The following is a 17,827-nucleotide window of genomic DNA, read 5'->3' on the forward strand; positions in this document are numbered from 1 at the left end:
TGCACATTGTTTCGGCACTTGTCATGAGACTGATTATTACACATCACATGCTTCATGAGATATATCATCTAAAGGCCAAGAGGGCACCCACAAAAAGCTCCACAAAAGACATGCTTACATGAAGCAAGTGTCCTAGAGGAGAGATTTACAACATAAGACAAGTTAGACAAACGACACAATAATGAACATGCTTAAGCAGATGTCTTAATTAGAAATTATTAATGAATGTTTACGTTTTTCAATAATGACTTATGTAGAATAAATGAATATCGTAGAAAAATAATGTGCACTTTTGAAATTGTGACCTCGAAGAATGGCCATCAGTCTTCATGAAATGTACTAAATAATTATTAATACACATGAACTTTTGAAAATGTATTAGATTAATATAGTAATATGTCATATTAAAGGTTATGAAGTATGTTTTAGCCTATTAATTGTAGGCCTTAACTTAGCGAGTGTCAGGGCCTAGTTTGCCAGGCCTCATGCAGAAGCTGTATTTCTTAGCGTTTAATGAAAAATGCTGACTGAGTGAACTGTGAAATGCTCATTGTCTTTTTAAAATGCTTAGCAGAAGCTTTCCCTGAGAACCAACAGGAGACTGTGGGCCAGATGTAGGTACAAAGCAAATTGCGACTTGCAATTTGCGAGTCCGAGCGACTCGCAAATTGCAACTTGCAATTTGCTATGCAGAACGGTGTCTCAGACACCGTCTGCGAGTCGCTATGGGGTCGCAAAGACCCACCTCATTAATATTAATGAGGTGGGTCGCAAATTGCGGCCCCATAGCGACTATGGGCACACACTGACATGGAGGCCTGCTGTAGTCAGCAGACCTCCATGTCCGTGACTGCTTGCTAATAAAGCAGTTTTTTTTTTTTCAAGTGTAGCCCGTTTTCCTTAAAGGAAAACGAGCTGCACTTAAAAAAAAAATCCGAAACCTTTCGTTTCTGTATTTTTTCAGGGCAGGTAGTGGTCCCTTGGACCACTACCTGCCCTGAAAAAATATTTTGGGGTCCATTCACAAAGGGGAAGGGGTCCCATGGGGACCCCTTCCAATTTGCGAGTGGGTTACCATCCACTTCAAGTGGATGGTAACTGCGACTCCATTTGCGACCGCATACGCGGTCGCAAATGGAATTGCATACCACTGCGAGTCGCAAATAGGAAGGGAACACCCCTTCCTATTTGCGAGTCAGAAATGCATTTTGCGAGTCGGTCCCGACTCGCAAAATGCATTTCTGCATAGGAAACTCCGGTTTGCGACTCGCAAACGGCAATTTTTGCCGTTTGCGAGTCGCACACTGGTTCCTACATCTGGCCCTGTGTCCTTAAAATGTATCAATACATGTGTAATGTGTGCTAGAGGTTCTTTCCCAGGACGCGAACAATAAAGACACTGACTGAAGAAGAAGATGCAACAAATTCGATACCTGATGAGCCGGATGATGAGAACATCGTAAGGCAGACCAATCAACGATGTGTGAAGTGTGAAATATTAGAATTCATTGATTTGGTATAAGAAAATTATTGGACAGAGTAATAACGTACGATTAATTGACCAATTGGAAATTAGGGGATAGTTTGGGTGACTTTCATATAACAACGTGACAGAGGGAACTTAGACAGACGATGAGACCAGAGATCTAGCGTGACTTTGGGAGAAGAAGAGATTAGAGATTCTGTCATTGGGCTCATACTCTCTGACTGAGTGCCTGATGTTTTGCTGATCAATTGATGACCTGAGGACAAAGACTGATTCTGCTTGCTGACCCATACAGTGGATAGGTAGATATGACAATGTAACTGTAGTACATTTTTATGCCTTTTCTTTCTAGGGATAAACTGCGCTGTCTTAATAGTTTTCTTTAGGTGTATGTTTTTCGAAATTTGTGTTCTACATTGTTTTTGCATGAAGCCCCACATGCTGATGCTAATCTGGGTTAGTTGAGGCTGTTCATATGATGACTGTCAAATTTGCAGGGACAAATGGTTGACAAACTATTTTGCTGAACTCTATGGATATTGCAGTCTTATTGAAATTGGTTTTACTAATTATTTGTGCTGATGCTTTAGAATGCATTGTGATTCAAGCTTTGATCACGTTTCCTGCGTCTTTTTGGTTAACAATTATTATTAATTGCATTTGATTTGAATTGGAGATTAATGTACATGACTTTAGCATTGTTAATAATAGGGAAATAAACTTATTGAACTTTAATTAAAGGTGTGGTTATTCGTGGCTGAAAAGTCATGGTGTGTGTAATTTACTGACTCCATTGATTATTGATTGACTAATGATTGTTGATTATTGTGTATTAATGATTGTTTCTGCTCTGGAACTATGGTAAGAACATCCTAAACAAGTCAAAAGGTTCATCAACCTATACGCATCCCCTTGTAAGTTATCCTTATTAAGGTCCGACGCCCTAACAGACACAAACCGTGGAGCACATGCTACAAGCGTATGTCCATAACTGCCCACACACCGGATTCAGTTAAGAGACTCCTGATTTTAAAAAGCAACTTAGCTTTCTCCTGCCTAAAATTGCCCCCACTTCTATAGATGTCAATGGGGAGATCAAACCCCTGCCACTTTGCCACCCCTATTATGCTGTCGAAATCTCAGTTTCAAATATTGGCTCTAGGTATGATACATTAATACCAGTGCCGTCTATAGAGGTGAATTCTTGAGGGAGGAGGAGTGTGCAGAGAGGCACTCAAGGGGCCAGAGATAAAACTGGTAGGCCACCTACATATATGCCAACATTTCAGAAGTAGGAAGTGGGAGATTTAAAATAAATATTCAAGGGAATGTTTTTCTTCCATTGACTTCTATTGAAGGAGAGGCAGTTTCAGGTGGGAGACAGTAAAAAAAATTGTGAGTCTTCCGCCTGAATCTGGTCTATTGACATGTATGCACCTACAAGGAGCCATCATGATGATTGTGTAGACATGCGTAAAACACACATATATATATAGCTAGATAGATTGATAGATAGATAGATATACATATACACTTAAAAAACAAAAGGTTACACAGAAGTTATAGTTAGGTTCTGCATTTACTCACACAAAACTATAAAAATTCAGCAGTTATAGTTGGAATTATTTCAAGTAACTATAACTCGTGCCCTAAGGTAACTATAGCACACGCCCCTGCCATGCAGAGTTTTTTCTTCAATAATTTGACTTCTATTTTTTCATTGATATTTTTATTGACGTTATAAAAGTTGTAATGAATGCTGTGATATCTGGAGTTATAAGCAGTGCATGGCGAGGGCGCTAGTTATTGTTACTTGAAATAGCTCTAACTAAAACTGCTGAATTTCTATGATTTTGTGAAAATAAATTCAGAACCTATCTATAACAGTGGTTCCTAACCTGTGGTCTGGGGACCCGTGGGGGTCCGCAGAGCCTCCTCAGGGGGGTCCGCAACTGCTTAGAAGATTTAGTATTATTAATAGATTAGGTTCCCAACTTTTAGTAATGTCTCAGTGGGGGGGCCCTGGATTCCAATAATGGTTCAGTGGCTGTCCCCGGGTTCCAGTATTGATAAAGGTGGGGTCCACAGAAGTCAAAAGGTTGGGAACCACTGATCTATAACATCCCTGTAACCTTTGTCTTTTTTAGTGAATATCTCTGTTTTTTTAAATTATACATCCTAACTATAACGTCCCTGTAACCTTAATTTTTGTCCAGTGAATTTCTATGTTATTTTTAACGCAAAGTCATTTTATTTACTATACGTCAATCCAACCACTGCTGGAGGTTGGCTGCAGGGCCTGCAACTGACCCCTTATAGCCCCCCTAACCCTGCGATGCACACGGCCTTTGGCCTTTGGCCATGCGCAGTGAAGTTGACCATAGGGCCTGTCTCTCTGGGTGAGAGAATAGGTGTGAGAGGGTCTATGTGGGTAGTAGAGTGGGTGTGAGAGTGTCTCTCTTGGTCTGAGAATAGGCATGAGAGGGAGTCTGGGAGTTAGAGTGGGTGTGTGAGTGTCTGTTTGAGTCTGTGAGTGGGTGTGTGAGAGTCTGAGTGGGTCTGTGAGTGGGTGCGTAAATGTCTTAGTGGGTATTAGACCTGATGTCCTTAGGGCTGTCTTACCCCAGAGTTTTTACCTTTATCTCCTGTTTTGTTGCTGTATCTTTTTGTTGGCCTTAGGATTCTGAGCACTTTACAACTGCTAATCAGTTCTAAAATGCATGTACTTCTCCCCTAAAACATGGTAACATTGGCGTTTCCACAATCAACATATTTAGTTTAACTTTAATCCCTTGTAGAGTGATATACCCCATACCCAGGGCCTGTAAATTAAATGCTAATAGTGGGCCTGCAGCACTGAATGTGCCACCCACTGAAGTAGCCATGTAAACATGTCTCAGGCCTGCCATTGCAGAGCCTGTGTGTGCAGTCTCACTGCCACCGACGTGGCATCTAAAACCTCTTGCCAAGTCCAGAACTCCCCCTTTTCTTACATATGTCACCTCTAAGGTAGGCCCTAGGCAGCCCATAGGACAGGGTGCCATGTAAGCAAAAGGTAGGGCATGTACCTTTGTTTTTCATGTGCTAGTAATGAAAAACTCCTAAAATCATTTTTCATTACTGTGAGGCCTGCCCCTGTCATAGGCCAGAATTGGGCTTCCTTATACAACCTTTAAGCTGTAATTCCTGATCTGAGAGGAGTAGTGCATCATGTTTAGTACCATTGGAAATGTAGGAAGTTGGCTCTGTATGCACTATTTCAAAGTAAGGAATAGTATGCACAGAGTCCAAGGGTTCCCCTTAGTGGTAAGATAGTGGCAAAAAGAGATAATACTAATGCTCTATTTTGTGGTAGTGCGGACGAGCAGTAGGCTTATCAAAGGAGTAGTGTTAAGCCTTTGTTGTACATACACACAGGCAATAAATGAGGAACACACACTCAGAGACAAATCCAGCCAATAGGTTTTGTTATAGAAAAATATATTTTCTTAGTTTATTTTAAGAACCACAGGTTCAAATTCTACATGTAATATCTCATTTGAAAGGTATTGCAGGTAAGTACTTTAGGAATAATTACAGTAGCATATATACTTTTCACGTAAAACACAAATAGCTGTTTTAAAAGTGGACACAGTGCAATTTTCACAGTTCCTGGGGGAGGTAAGTTATTGTTAGTTTTAGCAGGTAAGTAAATCACTTACAAGTCTCAGGTTTGGGTCCAAGGTAGCCCACCGTTGGGGGTTCAGAGCAACCCCAAAGTTACCACACCAGCAGCTCAGGGCCGGTCAGGTGCAGAGGTCAAAGAGGTGCCCAAAACGCATAGGCTTCAATGGAGAGAAGGGGGTGCCCCGGTTCCGGTCTGCCAGCAGGTAAGTACCCGCGTCTTCGGAGGGCAGACCAGGGGGGTTTTGTAGGGCACCGGGGGGGACACAAGTCAGCACAAAAAAGTACACCCTCAGCAGCGCAGGTGCAGTGTGTAAACAAGCGTCGGGTTCTCTGTAGGTTTCAATGGGAGACCAAGGGGTCTCTTCAGCGGTGCAGGCAGGCAAGGGGGGGGCTCCTCGGGGTAGCCACCACCTGGGCAAGGGAGAGGGCCTCCTGGGGGTCACTCCTGCACAGAAGTTCCGTTCCTTCAGGTGCTGGGGACTGCGGGTGCAGGGTCTTTTCCAGCCGTCGGTACTTTAGGTTCAGGCAGTCGCGGTCAGGGGGAGCCTCGGGATTCCCTCTGCAGGCGTCGCTGTGGGGGCTCAGGGGGGACAACTTTGGTTACTCACAGTCTCGGAGTCGCCGGAGGGTCCTCCCTGAGGTGTTGGTTCTCCACCAGTCGGGTCGCCGGGTGCAGTGTTGCAAGTCTCACGCTTCTTGCGGGGATTGCAGGGGTCTTTAAATCTGCTCCTCTGGATACAAAGTTGCAGTCTTTGTTGAACAGGGCCGCTGTTCTCGGGAGTTTCTTGGTCTCTTGGAAGCAGGGCAGTCCTCTGAGGATTCAGAGGTCGCTGGTCCTGGGGAAAGCGTCGCTGGAGCAGGTTTCTTTAGAAGGCAGGAGACAGGCCGGTAGGACTGGGGCCAAAGCAGTTGGTGTCTTCTTTCTTCTTCTGCAGGGGTTTTCAGCTCAGCAGTCTTCTTCTTCGGTAAGTTGCAGATATCTAAATTCTTAGGTTCTGGGGAGCCCTTAAATACTACATTTAAGGGCGTGTTTAGGTCTGGGGGGTTAGTAGCCAATGGCTACTAGCCCTGAGGGTGGGTACACCCTCTTTGTGCCTCCTCCCAAGGGGAGGGGGTCACATTCCTATCCCTATTGGGGGAATCCTCCTTCTACAAGATGGAGGATTTCTAAAAGTCAGAGTCACCTCAGCTCAGGACACCTTAGGGGCTGTCCTGACTGGTCAGTGACTCCTCCTTGTTTTTCTCATTATCTCTCCTGGACTTGCCGCCAAAAGTGGGGGCTGTGTCCAGGGGGCGGGCATCTCCACTAGCTGGAGTGCCCTGGGGCATTGTAACACGAAGCTTGAGCCTTTGAAGCTCACTGCTAGGTGTTACAGTTCCTGCAGGGGGGAGGTGTGAAGCACCTCCACCCAGAGCAGGCTTTGTTTCTGTCCTCAGAGAGCACAAAGGCTCTCACCGCATGAGGTCAGAAACTCGTCTCTCAGCAGCAGGCTGGCACAGACCAGTCAGTCCTGCACTGAACAATTGGGTAAAATACAGGGGGCATCTCTAAGATGCTCTCTGTGTGCATTTTTTAATAAATCCAACACTGGCATCAGTGTGGGTTTATTATTCTGAGAAGTTTGATACTAAACTTCCCAGTATTCAGTGTAGCCATTATGGAGCTGTGGAGTTCGTTTTTGACAGACTCCCAGACCATATACTCTTATGGCTACCCTGCACTTACAATGTCTAAGGTTTTGCTTAGACACTGTAGGGGCATAGTGCTCATGCACACATGCCCTCACCTGTGGTATAGTGCACCCTGCCTTAGGGCTGTAAGGCCTGCTAGAGGGGTGACTTACCTATGCCACAGGCAGTGTGAGGTTGGCATGGCCCCCTGAGGGGAGTGCCATGTCGACTTAGTCATTTTCTCCCCACCAGCACACACAAACTGGTAAGCAGTGTGTCTGTGCTGAGTGAGGGGTCCCTAGGGTGGCATAAGACATGCTGCAGCCCTTAGAGACCTTCCCTGGCATCAGGGCTCTTGGTACCAGGGGTACCAGTTTCAAGGGACTTACCTAGGTGCCAGGGTTGTGCCAATTGTGGAAACAATCGTACATTTTAGGTGAAAGAACACTGTTGCTGGGGCCTGGTTAGCAGGGTCCCAGCACACTTCTCAGTCAAGTCAGCATCAGTATCAGGCAAAAAGTGGGGGGTAACTGCAACAGGGAGCCATTTCTTTACACATTGGAATAGTAATTCTATGTCAGGACCGGAGGCTCGGATTATGCTGTCTCTTTCTTTTACTGAACTTTCACAGCAGCCAATCACAAAACATTAAAGGAAAAAACTACATTTCCCAAGATAACATAATACATGTCACATGCTCCAATCACCTATCGTGACCTACGACCATAAGAGTCCTGAACCCCAACGTCATATCCTCTTTCTTCGCTGCTTCGCAGCAGATAAGTGACATTTTGTCTATTTTCGTATGCTTTTGTGTAAATTGTACATGTTTCATTGTGTATTTTCAATTTGTTAAGCGTCGCGATTTCGCACGCTCTATATTTTGTTATCCGGTTTATATTTAAGCAATTTTGCATTTTATATTTGGAGCGGAGCGGGAGCAGTGCGCGCGCTGCGCGCAGTCTATCTTCTGTGTCAATATTGATTTTGACCGGCACGCGCGTTTACGAGCCGATCCATTCCCTAATGATATTTCCTTCGGATCGGCTCGTAGATTCAGCGCGCCTCGGGCAATTTACTTTATTGTTGAAGGCAGACTGGAGACGTGTGTCCCTGACGCCCAGACAGTGTTCTGCTGGGTTGTAAAATTCGATTAGGCTCTGCCTAGAGTGTACTACAGACGGCTCCCTCCAATTCTACCTTGCCTGTGAAGGTGTTGTAGTTTAGCAGCGATTAGATTAAGCATTAGCAGAAGACATCTGTATTTGTAACTATTGTGAACATTTTGCGGAATCCATTTTGTATTCATGGCAGCCATTTTCTCTGCCACATGCTGCCATGTGCTCACCATGTGCTCTGTCCTACCTTTCTGTTAACTACTCTTGAAATCTGCCTAGTGACAAGTTATATTTAGCATCTCCCACTTTCGCACATGCTCAGTAAGGTCTGCAGCTGTTAGTCCTTGAAAACTGTTAGCTCCTCCTACCTGTCGACTGTGCATTTCCACATGACCTTACATGTATGCAAGTCTTGCTTCTATAATTGTACCACCTCCTTTTAGCCCCTGTGTGGGTATAAAAGGACCATGCTCTCTCAGTTCAGTGTGCTACTTCAGACATTACCTAAGGGTGCTGTTTGAACTGTAGTACCACCTCATGAGGTTAATAAACTTTGTCTTTTATTTCAGTTCCTGTGCCAACTTCTTCTTACATGGTCTGAGGACTTTGTGCAGAGAAAGGTGAACCCCTTGCACTAGTAGGCCTTGCTGAGGCTTACTTCAACAAAGGGGTTTTTCACTCCCCCTTTAATTTGAAGAAAATCTTACTGTTTGCAATGGCGCAATGGAATGATGAAGAGACAGGGTACTACCCTGAAGATTCTGTTAACCAGATGGAGGTTAATTTGGTTGAGGCACTCGACTCTAGAGTGCAACAATCTGTAAATGATGCCTTGGTGAGAGCGTTAGGCCCCTTTTCTGGGCAACTACTGGAGTACGCTCACTCTCAAGGCTGGGTTCCGGATTCATCCCCTAATAATCCCGAAGGGGTCAATCCTCAAACCGCCTCCAAATCTAAGGCTAAAACGAAGAATATTACTTATGAGGATGACTCTGAAGATATGCATGCAGAAGCCTTTGCTAAACTGCGCAAAAGACGTATTGATGAACACAATTATAGTACCTTGAATAATTCTTCCTCTTCTGGAGGTTCTTCCGATCAGGATTCAGATGACCTGACCGCGCCAGCTCCCAGCAAGAAAGCAAAAAAGCGCTTCACTTCGCAAATGTTAGACTTCGATCCCTCTGAAATAGTTCATCCTAGGTCCTCTAACTGGCTTCCATCTTCAGAGGTGGCGCAATATGTACACGATAACCTTAGGAAAGGTTATGATAAAGAGGTTCGCACTCGCCTCAAGACTGAATGTCCCAGACCTGATTTAGATAATAATGTAGCTGATACCCCAGAGGTTGATCCGACCATGGTTACCTTTTTGAAAAAGTTCTCCAAAGACCCGAAAAAAGGTTTAGATAGGTCTTGGCGCTCATGCCAGGATAAGCTTCTAGACATGTCAGGACCTCTTACTAAGATCCTGGATTTAGCTGCAGGCTCAAAGGAATCAGGTATTCCGGTGGATACGGATGTCTTATTAGGTTGGGCTCAGCGCGCAGTTTGCCAATTAGGCAACACTAACTGTGCTATTTCAGCGGAGCGCAGAAAATCAATACTCATGCGCATGGATCCGAAGCTGGTAGATCTGGCAGTATCCGAGGCTGGTCCAGCTGCAGAGGGCCTCCTTTTCGGATCTTCCTTTATTAAGGAACTTGCAAAATTTTGCTCCATGTTTTCCACGCTTGACAAAGCGCAGTTGTCCCTTAAAAAGGTTTTCAGAAGAGGCCCTTTTGTCAGGGCCGGACGTTATGGTGGACGAATGTCCGGCCGGGGCTCCTAAGCCAGTCCCCAAAATTATTATCCGAGAGGACGTGGTAACTGGTCCAGTGACCAATCAGATGACACATTCTACCCCACCCGGAGCAGAGGTGGCAGAACTAGATTCTGCAGAGGACATCGCAGAGGGCAGCAAGGAGCGATCCAGGACGCTTCCTATACTGGTAAGGCTCATTCACCCGTCTCAGGTTATTCTTGGGGGAAGAGTGGGTCTGTGCGCTCAGAATTGGAGAAAGGTTTCAGGGAATCCTTGGGTGCTTCAGACGGTATCAGGTTTTCATCTGGAGTTCCTCAGCACCACTCGTCAGTTGACCCCTCCGACTCAAATGAATTTTTCCCTAGAAAATCAGACTTTTATAGATGCAGAAGTACAAGCACTCTTAGACAAAGGTGCAGTCATTTTTTCAACCCCTCACCCAGAAGGGTTGTGCAACCCTATTTTTGTCGTAGACAAAAAGGGAGGAGGTCATCGTCTGGTTTTGAACTTGAAAGACTTCAATTCTTGGCTTGTGTACAGACACTTCAAAATGGAGGGAATCCACATGTTAAGAGATATCTTAATAGAAGGGGACTGGATGGTAAGATTGGATCTGAAAGACGCTTATCTTTCGAGTCCAATTTTTCCACCACACAGGAAATTCCTTCAGTTCCATTGGAAGTCTCGATGCTTAGAGTTCACAGCTCTCCCATTCGGTCTATCCTCAGCACCATGGTGCTTCACGAAGTTGTTGAGACCGGTTGTGGAGTTTTTGAGAACCAAGGGGGTTCGGTTGATTATTTACCTGGATGACATCCTTTTGATGGCCCAGGAACCAGCTACAGTACAGACCCATTTGAATTGGACGATCAGTCTTTTGCAGGACTTGGGATTCCTTATCAATGCGCAGAAGTCATTGTTGAATCCGACTCAAGTAATAGAGTTTTTGGGTTTCAAGATCGATTAGATACAAGCTCAACTGATTCTCCCCTCATTAAAGATTCGCAATATAAAGAGGGAGTTGAGGTCAGCTCTAGCAAGTCCGAATATTTCTTTAAGAAGCATTGCTCGATTGGTGGGCCTATTGGCTTCGTCCATTCAAGCAATCTTGCCAGCCCCTCTACACTATCGAGCTCTGCAGCGGTTAAAGATCAAATATCTGAGTCAAGGTTGGAGTTACTCAACCTTGATCCCGTTGTCCAGGGAAGTCAGAGAGGAGATTCAGTGGTGGCTTCATCACATGGAAGCCTGGAATGGCAGGGCCATATTCGGGTCCCATCCGGAAGTGGTGATAGAATCCGATGCCAGTCAGTGGGGATGGGGAGCTCGTTGCGGATCTGTAGTGACAGGGGGTCGTTGGTCTCCGACAGAACAGTCCCTTCACGTCAATTGTTTAGAACTTCTAGCTGGCTCATTTGCGATAAAGAGCTTATCCCCCCTCAAGACAGATTGTTGCATTCTGCTAAGGATGGACAATGTGTCAGCAGTAAGATATGTCAACAAGTTAGGGGGTACAAGATCCAGAGTCCTAGCGGAGATAGCCAAGGAATTCTGGCATTATTGTCTGAACCACAGATTGGTAATTGTAGCGGAATATTTACCGGGGGCCCAGAACACTGTGGCGGACTGGAACTCCAGGTATCTGACGGATGCCAGTGATTGGAGGTTGGATCAGGCTATTTTTCAACAAATAGTTCAGGAATGGGGCCCTTGCGAGGTGGATCTTTTTGCCTCTCGCCTCAATACCCAGATTCAGAAGTTCTTCAGCTGGAGACCGGATCCTTTGGCTTCAGCAACAGATGCGTTTCTACAGGATTGGTCCCCATTTCGGGGATATGCCTTCCCTCCATTTCTATTGATCCCCAGGGTTCTGTCTCAGATTCGGAGACAGAAGGCAGACCTAATCCTGGTGACTCCTGTTTGGAGATCTCAGCACTGGTTCCCTATTGCGCTCCAGTTAGCTTGTGCTCTACCGTTGCTCATTCCTCCTCTGCAGGACTTATTGTTGAGTCCGGAGGGCCTTCAACATCCTCTGATCTCATCTGGGACTCTTACGTTGATGGCATGGATTGTTTCAGGAAAAATTGGGAAACCCCAGGCATTTCGCAACAAGCTAGAAACTTTATCAAACAAGCCTGGGCTTCTAGCACCCACAAGAGATATGCTTCTGCTTGGCGCTGATGGAATAGTTGGTGTGATGGAAGGAATATCAATCCCTTGGAGTCAAGTATTGATTTAGTAGTTAATTTCTTAGCGGAGTTAGCATCCACAGGACTAGCTTATAGGACGATTAACAATTTCAGGTCAGCTATTTTGGCCGGACACAAACCTATTGATGGTAAACCGGTTGGTGAACATCCACTAGTCTGTAAATTGTTGAGAGGTATAAGATTTTCTAATCCACCTCAGGCCAAATATAGCACTTTGTGGGACGTAGACATTGTCTTAAAATTTATTGATTCCTGGGCTAGTAATAGGTTTTTATCGCGCAAGCAACTATCGGCGAAATTGACTATGTTACTTTGCTTGATTTCTTGTAAACGGGTTTCGGATGTCAAAGCCCTAGATTTATCCGGTAGAGTATATTCTCCTGAAGGTGTTACCTTTTCCATTTCCAAAAGGACTAAAACTAATTGCAGGTCGGTATCCTATCCTTGGTATCCGAATAACACGAAGTTATGTGTGGTACAATGTTTAAAAGACTATGAGTCAGCCACTGAGGAGTTCAGACAAAATATGAATGGCCAATTATTAATTTCTATTCAAAAACCCTTTAGACCAGTGGCTTCTGCCACTCTGTCAAGGTGGGTTAAATGGTTAATGAGTGAAGCAGGTATTAATACTGAGCAGTTTGGAGCTCATTCGGTGAGAGGAGCTATGGCTTCCAAATCATTTGGTTTAGGTTCTAGTTTGCAGGATATTATGAAGACAGCTGACTGGTCTTCTGAGAATACCTTTCGTAAGTTTTACTTTAAACCTGTGGTTGATGTTGCCTCTATTGTTATTAATCAGCTTTAAAGGAGCATAATCCGAGCCTCCGGTCCTGACATAGAATAAAAAAAATTCTAGCTTACGCAGCAAGAATTTTCACTTCTATTAAGGACACGGAGGCGAGGATTATCCCACCCATTATATTTATTGGAGGTTATATTCAATTGTATAATTTTGTATAAAAGAATAATGCCCTCCCTTGAATTGTTGAAGAGATGTTTATAAAATTGACTCTGATATAATTTGTCAATGAGGGGTATTATTATATACTCTTATTTTTTCCAGGTTCTGATCAGAAGAATTCTTGAGATCTTTTCGGAGATCGATGTTGGTGAGAAAATCGGTTCCTTCTTCTTCGTAGGATGCGTTTTTGGCTTGTTGCCGGAGTGGATTAATCCTCAGATTCTATATCAAGAGAGAAGTTCCTTGTTTCTTCATTATCGGAGGAAGTTCGTTTTCAAGTGGTTGTAGGATTATCTGTGAGACAAAGAAAGAGGATATGACGTTGGGGTTCAGGACTCTTATGGTTGTAGGTCACGATAGGTGATTGGAGCATGTGACATGTATTATGTTATCTTGGGAAATGTAGTTTTTTCCTTTAATGTTTTGTGATTGGCTGCTGTGAAAGTTCAGTAAAAGAAAGAGACAGCATAATCCTTGCCTCCGTGTCCTTAATAGAATTGAAAATTCTTGTCGCGTAAGCTAGAAATTATTTTATTATACATCCTCTTTATTGGTAAAGTCAGATTTATTATTACTATTTTAGAAATGTCACTTTTAGAAGGTGGACATTTCTCTCCAGTTTGCCCTGTGTCCCTACAGTCTATCTCCAATACACGTGTGACAGCTACACTTGTGCATTCCCTTCAGACACCCACAACACAGGATACTCATCCATATCTGCATACTGATGGGTCTTCCTGGGGAGGAGGCTGGGAAGGCTCACACTTACACCTCAAATGGTAAGGACTAGAGTTCACACAAAGGGGCTGATTACCTCCCACTGGCTGTGTAGAGCCGGGACTCACCAGAAAAGGGGACTTGTGCACTTCACAAGAATTCTTTTGTGGTTATCCCCCACATTAAAGCTACCTCCTTGTATAAGTACAGGGTCTCTGGACCCACTCAGTAGTACACTTCTGGACTTAGATGAGACTCGGCAGGAGTAAATACTGCTGAGCTGCCAGGATTGCCACCATACCAAGACTGACTGTTCCCAGGAGCTGCTGCCCTGCATGGTTGTGCTGCCCTGCTGCCTGCTGATCTCTGCCCTGCCAAGAACACCCCAGAGTGACTCCAAGGGCTTGCTGGCTTTCACCCTGTTCTTCCTGAGGTCTCAGAGACATCAAAGAACTCACTAGCTACTTCTCATCGATCTTCAAGAGATTGCCTTGTAAGGATCAGCGCTCCTGCATCTCTGGGACCCAGTGCATGTGGAGCGCTTCAATGCTTTCTATTCTGAGCACTGCCTCACATTCCCACTTCAGCATGAGCATAGCACTACCGTTTCTTGCTTCAGTGCATGTGCGGTGCCCTGGGACTTTGCCGCATCGCCTTTCACCCCTGGTGTACGTGCAGTGCTTCCCCAGCTGTACTGCCTCGCTGTACCGCCCTGGACTCGGTGCAGCACTTCCAAGCTGTATGCACCTCACCTTGTCTTCCGAGTGCAGCCACACTTTTGCCATGACTGACATCACTTTCTGGCCTGGCAGTGCAGAGACTAAAGTCTGAGCGCCGTCGCCGCAGGGCTAGCCATCCCGAGCAGTATGGCATGGCTGCCTGGGGTCACCTTGCACACATCTCACCACCAAGGGCAGCCCCACTTGGAGAGGGCCCCTGAGCGGCCCCTTGGGTGTGCCTTCAGCCTGCTCAGTCTGAGACCCTGAGACTCACCACCCCGACAGAGGACCACAACAAGACCCAAAAGCCAGGAGGCCCTGCAACATTTGTTAGGAAGAACATTATAAGTAAGAACATTACCGTATTTCCCCTGAAGGGAAGCCACGCTATTCTATGAGCAGTGTGATTCTTGATGAGATTGACCTAGTAACTTTAAACCCACATATCTCTTGATCCGTTGATTTGGTTTGTATCTTTTTTTTTGTCCTGTTTTAATAAGATACAGTTTCTATGTTTTTCTAACCCATTGTGTAGTCCTTTTGCGATGTTTTCTTTGAGTTAATCTACTTTAAGTATCACACAAATACTTTACATATTGCTTCTTAAGTTAAGCCTGACTGCTCTGTGCCAAGCTACCAGGGGGTGAGCACAGGTTAATTTAGGGTGTGAATATGACTTAACCTGACTAGAGTGGTGGGTTCGCCTTGGCTGAGGTACATACCCTAGCTAACCAGACACCCCATTTCTAACATTGGTGATCAGCGGTGAAGATAGGACTTGTGTTTGTGCAATACCTTACAGTGATTCAGTGTGCATTACAACTCCATACGTATACCTACTCTTCCTTTTTTTGCCTGACCTATACCAATTGGCATTTTTCTTTTGGATTCTCCCTAATTGGCCTTTTAGATTTTTTCTGCAAAAACATGTCTCACTTTGGAGAAGCCATACCTGCACTTGCAGTAGTTGACTCTGAGCTTGCCAGGTTGGAATCTTATACTGTGCTATAGCTAAAAGATTTCTGCAAGGGCTTTCAAGTGTCTACAAGAGGTTTCACCAGGAAGGTGGAACTACAGAAGGTTTTGAGGGCCTGGGCAGAGGCCCATGTTGCAGGGAAAGGCATCCCAGAGGAGGAGCCAGACATTTGTGAAGAAGATGACCTGATCTTGGATTCCCATGAGGAAGGGGAACCACCTGTGGAAAGGGCCAACAGTTTGCCAGGGGCAAGTGTGGTTTCCAGACCAGGGAGCAGTGCCTCTTCCAGGAACCTGTCACCAGAGGAGCTGGCAGACAGGAGGGAGGAGAGAAAATTCAGACTGGAGCTTTGTAGATTGGACCAGTCCCGCAAGTAGAGAAAACTGGCTCTTGGGGAGAAGAAATTGGCCCATGAGCTCAGTTTAAGAGAGCTAGACACCAGAGTCCCGGGAGTAGGATCCAATAATGGAAGTGGTTGCTGCATACCAGCAGTGCCTTCAAGTGAATCCAGACTCCACATCCCAAATTATTTTCCTTGATACTTTTTAAATATTGGGACATTAATGTGTTGTATTTGTCTTGTTATGTGATGTGTTGATATTGAACAAGTGACGAGAAATTAGGTGCATATATAAATTAGTATATGAATAATGGGGAAATAGGTAATTGTATGAAAAGAAGAGAATTCTATAATAAATATAGTACAAAGAAATATAGTACATTCTGGTGAACAATTCATGTGTCACTTTGGAAATAATGAGTAGATATTGATCCTGACTACATATGTATTATGTTGTAAGTTTGCTTTCCAGTCTACATGTAGTGGGGTTACAGGGACTGGCCCCTTTATTGGTTTCATACATGAAAGCCATCTTAGTCAAGAAGTTTGGTCTGACACCTGAGAGATACAGGCAAAAAGTTCAGGACCAGTTGCAAACTCAACACGCACACCTGGGTGGATTTTCTAGATTATACTGTTAAGGCACTGAAGTTCTGGGTTAATTGCAGCAACATTAATGATTTTGATGAGCTGTACAACTTGTTTTTCAAGGAGCATATGCTTGATAGTTATTTTATAGAACTGCACCAACACCTGGTGGATAGCAAGCTGACTGATCCCAGGAAGTTTGCTGAGGAGGCGGGCGCCTGGGCCTGCACCAGGGTATCCACAAAGGTATCTAGGGGGACTCCCAAAATGATAGTCAGGGTCCCAATAGAGGAAAAAGGAGGAGATACAAATAAGGAGTTCTTTAAAGGGCTCCAAAACAACTCACAAGGGAAAGGGTCTTGTTTATATTCCCAACATGGCCATCAGAAACAAAACTACCCTGGCAAAAGTCAGGAAGCCAAAACTCCCAAGTGCTATGAGTGTGGCGAGTATGGACACTGCAAGGAGGACCTCAAGAGCTCCAAAAGAGCACACCCTCCCACTGGAGTTTAGGACCCAGGGGTGGCTAACCTGGTTCTGGCAGAGGAGTTTGTCCTAGTTAATGGGGAGGGGGGCTAGTGGGGTTACCTTAGTGTCCCTGGGTGACCAGGATATGGTTCCTAAGATCCATGTGCCATCAAATACTACTAAGTATAGGCAATGGGTCGCCATCAATTGGCAAGGTGTTGAGGCTTGGGGGGACACAGGAGCCAGTAAGACTATGGTAAGGAGTCAGCTGGTGTCCAAGAGCAGGTGATTCCCAATGCATTCCACCAAGTTGTGGTGGCTGACAACAGGGAGGGTCATTATCCAGTGGCCCTGGTTCCATTTGTGTGGGGAGGAGTTTCAGGCCATCTGAGAGATGATGTGAGCCTTGCCATGCCTGTGGACTGTTTTTAGGTAATGACCTAGGGTCTTCTGCCTAGAATGACGTGGAACTCAAGGCTCATCTGGAGATGTTGGGAATACCTGACTGGATATGTATTACCACAAGATCCAAGGCTCTCTGGAGGGGAGTCAAGAAGGGCTGGAGCCTGGAACAATGGCCCAGCCAGCTGCCAAAAAGGGGAAAGGCAGAGGGTGCGGTAAGCCAGCCCCGAGTGCTCCCCTACTGAGATGGATGGGGTGCATGCTTAGGCCAACCCGAAGTCCACTGAGGAGGGCACTGCTTCCCTAGGTGCTACCTATCTCTGCAGACTGGCAGGTGAAAGGAGGACCCACCAAGGAAGAGTTCTGTAGGGCACAGTGGGAATGTCCAACACTTGAGGGCATGAGGCGTCAGCCCAAAGCTCTGGCAGTAGGTGATGTCACTTGGGAGCTATCACATTTACTGGGAAGACAAACTCCTATATAGTGAGCCTAAGGCTCCTGTGCATGGGACAACAAGGACCCTGGTGGTCCACCAATGTTGCAGGACCTTCCTACTAGAGCTGGCTCATGAGATACCCCTGGCAGGACACTTGGACCAAGACAAGACCTTTGCAAGGCTTGTCCCCCCACTTGTATTGGCCCAAGATGAGGACCTCCACAGACACATTCTGTAAAACCTGCATGGCCTGCCAGGCCAG

This window comes from Pleurodeles waltl, chromosome 9 (genome assembly GCF_031143425.1).
Source record: "Pleurodeles waltl isolate 20211129_DDA chromosome 9, aPleWal1.hap1.20221129, whole genome shotgun sequence".
NCBI classification, from domain to species: domain Eukaryota; kingdom Metazoa; phylum Chordata; class Amphibia; order Caudata; family Salamandridae; genus Pleurodeles; species Pleurodeles waltl.